This window comes from Sinocyclocheilus rhinocerous, unplaced genomic scaffold, assembly GCF_001515625.1.
Source record: "Sinocyclocheilus rhinocerous isolate Xijiao unplaced genomic scaffold, SAMN03320098_v1.1 scaffold1, whole genome shotgun sequence".
Taxonomy (NCBI): domain Eukaryota; kingdom Metazoa; phylum Chordata; class Actinopteri; order Cypriniformes; family Cyprinidae; genus Sinocyclocheilus; species Sinocyclocheilus rhinocerous.
Window position 1 is genome coordinate 199,332 of NW_015638974.1, and position 9,160 is coordinate 208,491.

General features: G+C 36.6%; 1 protein-coding gene across 1 annotated transcript in view; it reads left to right on the forward strand.

The window, feature by feature from the left end:
* The first annotated feature begins 3,339 nt into the window (after positions 1-3,339).
* LOC107750455 (amyloid beta A4 precursor protein-binding family B member 2-like) overlaps positions 3,340-9,160 on the forward strand; it is a 45,981-nt gene continuing 40,160 nt past the window's right edge. The window contains exon 1 of the mRNA XM_016565825.1: positions 3,340-3,406. The gene's annotated coding sequence lies outside the window, so the exon portion shown is untranslated. The remainder of the gene's footprint in view (positions 3,407-9,160) is intronic.

The following is a 9,160-nucleotide window of genomic DNA, read 5'->3' on the forward strand; positions in this document are numbered from 1 at the left end:
AGTTATTTTAAATTGTAATAATATTTCATAATATTACTGTTTTTACCATATTTTTAATCCAATAATTACAGCCTTGGTAAGCATAAGACGCCTAAACATAGTTGCCTACTTCAGACTTTTAAATGGTAATGTATATTTAAACTAATAAATGCTGATACTCTCTTTGTTATTATCATAATTTCATGGTACTTTGTGACTGGAAGTTGAAAATGAATCTGCTCACATGGAAGTTCACAAATGACTCTGAAATGTTTGATTCAAGGCTCTGCTCTCTGTAGCACACGTGAAACAACTCGCCTGTGTCTCTGTTCTTGGCACGGGGGCTACTTTGAGGAGTGGAGTTTGACCTCTGGGTCACTTGGGACAGCATGTCTGAGCGTGTGCTTTCAGGACACGTATGCCTTCTGTTGTGTCTGCAGCTTCTCCATGCAACCACTTCAACAAATTCTCTTACGTTGGATGTGTTAAATCAATACGAAATGCCTTTATACTACAGCACACAAAAACACAAAGAAAAGGTGTGTAGTCATAACATTTTAGCTGATTTAAAAGATACAAAGCTGATTTAAAAGATACCCCCCCCCCCACACACACACACAGAGTCAAAGACATTTAAGAGCACAGATGGTTAATAGCTATCTTGTTTAACATGAATAGCTACAAGCTTCTCGTTCTCCTCCTGTGCCTTCTTCTCCTGAGAAAGATGATGTAATGTAACAGTCTAGACACTGGACAGCTGCTAGCTCCTTATGCAAGCTCATTAAAGTAAGGTTATGGGATCTTTGCTGAAATCCATTCATTAATTAGACCTACTACAACCTAGCTTTATAAATTAATTTAAACAAAGATTATTTTATCTTTATAGGATCTTTATTTAATTGCAGTTTAATTATATTGATTTAAGTACACAAAGATTTAAGTTTTCCAGTTAAATGCACTATTCAAAAAGAATGATCTTTCTGAGTGCGTGTTGACACACTATTTATTATCAGATTTGAATTATTACTTAGGTCAGTTTCTGTTTTCAGCGGATATTTGCTCCAGTTTGTTCCTCCCTTAAATTGTGTAAGGATCTCTCTCTCTCTCCAAACTTTCCGTCACGCTCTCTCTTCTCTCCGGGAATGTGTTTCCTGTGGTCCGCTGGCTGATTGGTCCGCTGCCTTCCGGGGAGACGCGGATTGGAAGCCTGCGCTCGACATCTGGAAGGGAGGAGAGTAGTGATGGGAAGTCCGATTCATTTCTGCGAATCGGTTCTTTCGAACAGTTTGTTTGTCAATGAGCCGTTTGAAAATGAATCGGCGGTTCTTTTACGTCATCGCCTTGTACCTGACATCTCGCCTCGGCATGGCATGTGTGCTATAAAGCCATATGTGGGAATATATTGCTTCCAGTAAACTATAAAACTGCAAAGTTTAATGACAGCATGTTATCCAAACTACTCCTTCTTTGAAACTTCTGTATTAGCCATAAATTTGTGTTTTTGAGGTGACTCTTTGAAAACAGACCATTTTCATATGACGTTTATCATTATTTTATTACCTTTTCCTTGCATATATTGTCTTTTTTATTAACAAGGATGTTTATTGTAATTCATGTACCACAGTTAAATTTGTTGCAGTCATTTACCACCTCATAAAAACATAAATTTAGAGCATAAACTACATAAAATTACCATTAACATTAAACAACAGAAATATTAATTTTCATCACTCCTCTGGAAAGGTTTTTGGATGTTTCAATTGAAATATTCACTCCCTGGTTTCACACACACACACACACAGAGTCAAAGACATTTAAGAGCACAGATGGTTAATGGCTATCTTGTTTAACATTAATAGCTACAAGCTTCTCGTTCTCCTCCTGTGCCTTCTTCTCCTGAGAAAGATGATGTAATGTAACAGTCTAGACACTGGACAGCTGCTAGCTCCTTATGCAAACTCATTAAAGTAAGGTTATGGGATCTTTGCTGAAATCCATTCATTAATTAGACCTACTACAACCTAGCTTTATAAATTAATTTAAACAAAGATTCTTTTATCTTTATAGGATCTTTGTTTAATTGCAGTTTAATTATATTGATTTAAATACACAAAGATTTAAGTTTTCCAGTTAAATGCACTATTCAAAAAGAATGATCTTTCTGAGTGCGTGTTGACACACTATTTATTATCAGATTTGAATTATTACTTAGGTCAGTTTCTGTTTTCAGCGGATATTTGCTCCAGTTTGTTCCTCCCTTAAATTGTGTAAGGATTTTTCTCTCTCTCTCCAAACTTTCCGTCACGCTCTCTCTTCTCTCCGGGAATGTGTTTCCTGTGGTCCGCTGGCTGATTGGTCCGCTGCCTTCCGGGGAGACGCGGATTGGAAGCCTGCGCTCGACATCTGGAAGGGAGGAGAGTAGTGATGGGAAGTCCGATTCATTTCTGCGAATCGGTTCTTTCGAACAGTTTGTTTGTCAATGAGCCGTTTGAAAATGAATCGGCGGTTCTTTTACGTCATCGCCTTGTACCTGACATCTCGCCTCGGCATGGCATGTGTGCTATAAAGCCATATGTGGGAATATATTGCTTCCAGTAAACTATAAAACTGCAAAGTTTAATGACAGCATTTTATCCAAACTACTCCTTCTTTGAAACTTCTGTATTAGCCATAAATTTGTGTTTTTGTGGTGACTCTTTGAAAACAGACCATTTTCATATGACGTTTATCATTGTTTTATTACCTTTTCCTTGCATTTATTGTCTTTTTTATTAACAAGGATGTTTATTGTAATTCATGTACCACAGTTAAATTTGTTGCAGTCATTTACCACCTCATAAAAACATAAATTTAGAGCATAAACTACATAAAATTACCATTAACATTAAACAACAGAAATATTAATTTTCATCACTCCTCTGGAAAGGTTTTTGGATGTTTCAATTGAAATATTCACTCCCTGGTTTTCGGCTTTTTACGAATCGTGCATTTCCAACTGAGAAGGTTCTCGGTTCAATGAATCAGTAGTGATTTGTTGACTCAACAACCGCACGGACCGATTTTTCGTGAACGAATCATTCAGAAAGTTTTATTTTTTATTTAATTTTATTTTTGTATTAAACAATACAAACATTAAAACATTAAGGCAGTACAATTATCAAAATCATAAGACTAAGACTTATATTTCCTAAGAAAGACTTTAATTGGGTAACATTTGTGAATCAACTTAAATGTTATTTATTTTACTTTATTGGTAAGCAGATATCATCATTCAGAAAGGTCTTGCGAATCGGTCCGACCAATTCATTAAAAAGATCCGACTCAAATGAACGACTCGTTCGCGAATCGGACATCGCTAGAGGAGAATAGACGAGAGAGGTAAACCAGAAAAAAAGGAGGAGAACGGGAGTGGGTGCTGACATCTGAGGTGAGTGATGTGCTTTGCCAAAATATTTAACCCTGACATACGAGCAGCTGGATTTATGATTTGAGAACATTTAATTCTTGCCGTTTGACACTTTTGTTGGTAATGAGTTTGAAAGGTTGGAAATATGAAGTTGTGGACGTGCTCCGCTTTAACAGCGATAGCAGAAGGCGGATAGACCCCTCGGTAGATTGGCTTCTGACTAACTGTTTCGATTATTATTTAGTCCGAGCGAACGCTCGGGATTTGCTACAGTAACAAACACGTTATCGCTTGATACATTGTAACGATTTTGCCGCGTATTTGGTGCTGTTATATCCTGTTCGTTCTATTTGCGATGGAATGGTAGCCTATAAACGGGGGTCGTGCGTGTGGTCGCAGCCCTCCTTCTGAATTTCGCTTCACTTAACCGGTCACTTTGCGCTTCGCTGTTGATCCTTCGCTTTTACAATTAATGTTACTTAAACATTAGGATGTTTGCTATTTAATTAGTGCCATTTGGGACGTCTGTTTCGCCACGGTTGTTTTTACGCGCCTCGCCTCGCCTCTCCCGTCTCATGTCTACGGCAGGCTCCGGCCCCCTGTTCGAGGCCAGGCGAATGGAGAAGTCAAAGCAGCGGGAATCGAAAGTCTGTCATACAGGGCTGAGGCAAACGCGCTTGGTTGTTTAAGCTAAAGCACCAACATGTGTGTCTGTGTGAATCATTAGTGTGAGGCTGAGCGCGCCCGTAGGCCTGAATGTGCGCACCCGCTGCTGTAGGAGCGCGTCGCAGCGACGAGACTCTCGTTCTGTTACATGACGCTCGTTCTGCGGCAGGCACAGGCAGCTCCAAGAGCAGACATGTTCTCTATAAGACCATTTCACATTCACCGGACCTTCCAGCCGTGTACAGAACTACAATAGCCAATTATACTGTACACCAGCACGAAATCTTTGACCGTAAGGCGTTTGCGATGTCTAGCTGTCTTAAAATTCATGGGTCGAAATGTAGAAAGCATATGCAACATTGAGAGCAGCTCTGCGAATTGTTGTTACTTCAAAGCTGATTACTGCATTTCTGGAAAGCAGTGTTGTTTCCAGATGAAATGGCAGTGGTGCATGGATGTCAGTATTCGGCCTGTTTATTTATGATCTTGTAAGTGTGTTTGTAAACTATAAGCGGTCATTTCCACTGAGTTGCATCCCTGGGCCTTCCACAAGAGATGTGGGGTGTGAGTGTTTCATGGGTTTGTCTGTTTATAAGCTCTAGCATGGGGCATGAATATAAATATTATTAACAATTTGATATAGAAATGTATAAAAATGAATACTAATAATATATTAATATTAATTATGTATATACAGAGGCAGTAAGGCCCCAGTGAAAATGTTGTATCTTTCTAATTTAAAGGGATAGTTCACCCAAAAAAGACAATTCTCTCATTATTTACTTGTTCCAAATCTATACAACATTTTTTTTAATCTTTGGACTATTCCTTCCTAATTTGTTGTCCATTGAAAATCTATGTAATCATTTTCAAGTTTCAGAAAGTACACAAAGACATTATAACAGTCATAAAATATGATTGAGCAGTTTAATCCAACTCTTCTGAAGAGATAACATCATGTTAAATGATGACGTTTTTAGTTTAGGTTTTTATTCACATATAAACATTGATGAAAGCATATTTTGAGGGTCATTCAAAAGTCATTCAGATTCATATGTTAATGTAACAAAACAAAAACAAAACTGCTAGTGGTCTGCCATGAAAAACTCAAAAGAAAATACTTGGACTTTCAGAGTTAACTTATTAAACTAAGATATTAATTACATATGTTAAATGCAGTAATTCTTGAAATATATTAAATTCTTTAAACATATTGTCAAAAATCTTGAGATTAATAATAAACATTAAAAGGTATTTAATTGTTTTTAATAAAATCAAAATATAGAAAAACATGTTAAAAATCTATACATATCTCTAATACTGGGTAGAAAAAATACACACTGTCATCTTAATACAAGGTATTAAGAAGTATTCTCCAGATCATATTTTAATCATATTCTTTGACTTCAGTACCATAACAACATTAAAGCCGGTTGTTTAATTTTGGAAACGGCATGTTGTCTTAATATCACACTTAATATATGAAAATCCCTAAATCCCTGATTTAGCCTACATGATAAACAGAATGATTTATTCCAAATGGAAGCAGGGATATTTGACATTTTGTGCTAATGAGTTTACATGATCAGTGTCACAAATTGTAATTTTTATATTAATGAATGTCCTATTAATAGTGCATGATCTTTCATTGTTTCCAGGTTTAAATAAAAAATCCAAGATGTTAAATAAATATGGTCTCAGACTTTTGGACCCCACAGTAGTTGTCCCATATAAAGCTATTAAAGAATATACAATTTGCTACTTTGTACCATCATCTAAGTTGCAGTATGCATAATAAAGGAAATCTTAGTGTAATCCTCTGACTTTTGCGGTGGCTCTTGTCCCCATTTCTCTTCTTCTTGATCTCTTAAACTTGACTTTATCCCTTCACTCCTTGTCTTTTTGTTGTGCAACAGCAGCTCAGTTCAGCCTGGTCTAGTGAAAATTGTATCCTTGTTAAGGATTCAGATTTCCTTGTGCTCTGGTTGGCATAAGGTCGCTGCTTCGGGAACGAGAGCCTTCTGGAATGTTTTGCTGAGGGCTGTTGTGGTCATAAAGTCTTATTTCCAGAGCCTGTGCTCGTCAGGATTTGTTGTATGATGCAATGTTTGTTATAACATTCATAATGGGTTATATTTTGGTGAACTCTTGCTACAATGCTAGGCCATATTATATGGATTCTCAGTGCACACATTGCCAGCTTATGCAGAAATGTGATTTTGTTTGGGTGTAAATGTGCTTGTTGTCACAGGATGTTTAGACTGGTGGTGGTCAGACATTATTGTGACGTATATATTTAGGGCATATGGTGGCTACCAAATTTGACTTTCATAAACTAACATTTTTGGTATGTGACATAGCCTGAAATTGTCATATAACAGTCAAGACAGAAGACTCCCCTAAGGTTGGTAATAGCAGTATGACCCATTTTACAATTTGGCTGTCGACTATTTAACATTTCACTCATTTCGAATGATTTTCTGTTGGCACAGATGCTGTAGATAGAGCTTAGTTTGTGTTAAACCCAGAGCATTCCTTCATATAATGCAGCAGCTGCTGTCATGTTCATACTGTTCGGCCTGAACATCTCTGTTTTTCTGATGAGACACATTGCAGTATGGAATGGACATTCACCTTTCCTTTTGATTTGCATGGCAACAATAAGGATTTTATTTGCCCTGCCAGTATTTTCACTTGCATCACCACAAAAATGATTAGTTTTGTCTTTAGAAATGTATAGGCTATTTTAATATGTGCCAGGACGGTAGTTTTACTGTAAGCATTGAGCTTCAGCCTGTCGAAGTGTTTATTTAGGATTACATTATTATAGGAACTGGATGAAGGTTACAAACATACATTTTTATAGTTTGAAGGCTATTTTTTGTTTGTTTGGCTAAAGTAGCCACAGGCTACTTTGAAACAACTTAATTTTGTTCAAATTAATTATTTCCACTTGCCCCACCACAAAAAAAGATCAATTTTATTTTTAGAAATGTATTTTTATGTGTGCCATTTTTTTCTTTATTAAAAAAGGGTTTAATTAGCTTGTTTTGATTACATGAATTGTGGAAATTACACAGCTGTTAACTCTATTAAAAAAAAAATATATATATATATATTTTTTCTCTATTAAAAACAAACTTTGTACACATTTTATGTAGAATTGTTCAATTTATGTTGTTTTCAACTAATTCTAATTGATGCTTTCAAGACGTTCTAACAATTCAATTTTGACAAAACCTCATCTTTGTTACCCAGCTGCCTAGGTTTAAATATGCAGAATTACAACCGCATTCAATTTAGTACAGAAAATGTTTACGTCTACGAGGCCTAAAAACACAAGAACAACGACTGTAAGCTGTAGTGACATTGCGGCACAGTTCTATTAATTTGCCCAAGACTCTCTCACACTGGCCCCGAACCAGCAGGCCATCCTTATTGTTGAGCTTTGGAATGTATGAGACTGATGTTTTCTTATACTGTGTTTGAAAAAAAACATGAAAGAATAAATTCTATAAGCTTGAAATATATTAGATATTTTGTAAATTGTAAATATCAGACGAGACAATATTCTACATCTCACCCATTTTATATACTTTTATTCCACACTCTTTCTTATTCCATTGCTCTCTTTCACTCTCTCTCTTTCACAGACACACACATCTCAGAGGACTGGAGTGATGTTACTTTGTCAGTATTGGTAACCATCTTCATACAGGATCTGGTATCCTTGTTGCAGCCTGTGTGTTTTTTTTTTAGGTAAGCGATGTGATGTCACTCACTGCTAATAGCAGCATCCTCAGGGCATACTCTCTTTTTGTGTGTGTGTGTGTGTGTGTGTGTGTGTGTGTGTGTTGGTTTATATTCCAGCAGGCTTCTGCGCTATGTCTCTGTCTCCCTCTTTAAGGGTCTGAACTTGCTGACTGAGGAAAAAGTGAGTCAGAGGGGGAGAGAGAGAGAGAGAGAGAGAGAGAGAGAGAGAGAGAGAGAGAGAGAGAGAGAGAGATCTCACATGTTCCTCCATGTGCTTCTCGTCCGCGCTTGTTTACATCAGAGTGCGCATGCGTCTTTCACGCAGCATACAGCGGTGTTGTGCATTTTGACCATTTGATGGGAAAAGTATTCTTAAAATGCATTCAAATTTCGGAATAATTTGTAATATATAATTATTCACGGTATTTAGAAGTGCCCACGATAACAATATCGTGCATATTCATTACCGTGATATATCGCATTACCGAATACCGGCACAAGTCTAGTTGGGTTATTGCTCTCTTATATTGTTTTAACAGGAAGGTGCTTTTACTGCAGGCATTAAGCAAGTGTTCATTTAGGATTAGCCTATATGAATACGGGAATTGAAAACTTGGGCTGTAAACTTAAGTTTACTTTGTTTTTGTGAAGCTGAAGTAACCACAGGCTACTTTGAAGCAACTTAATTTTGGTGAAATTAAACATTTAGGAGCCAAATGACTTTTTAGCTGACAAATTACACATTGACTTGATAAAGATGGTTGTTCAGAAGCAGTTTAGTTCTCATTTGATGCTGTCATTGTAGTAATCCTGATTTTTTTGCATTTGTGGTTAGTAAAAAATGTCCTGGGGCCTCATGTATAAAGCTTTACGTAGATTTCATCCTAAATGTGTGCATACGTATAAAAGCTAGATTTTGCGTATAAAGTTTTCAGATTTATAAAGCCATGTGTACGCCAGAACCTGCGCAAAATTCCCTTTGTAATACCCAGTCAGCGGAAGATTGTGCGTACATGAATCTCCACCCCGTCTCCTCCCCGAAATAGCCATTTATGGAGCTTACAACGCCTAGTTTTAATATGCATAACATCATCTGCATATCATTTCCATTCATATTCCATCCATGTGACACCATGTTTAACGCAGTTAAGTGTAGGAATACGTTAGGAAAATATGAGATACGGACTATAAATGTGTTTTGAGACATCACTATTTTAATTTATGCAATTTGCCTAAAAGGTAAACATATATTTTAGAATGTTTATAGCCTATATTTTTATGGAAAGAGATTATTATTTTTAAATTTTTTTGCAGTGTAAATAGCTGTCTGACTCACCGCGTCAATAACAAAACATT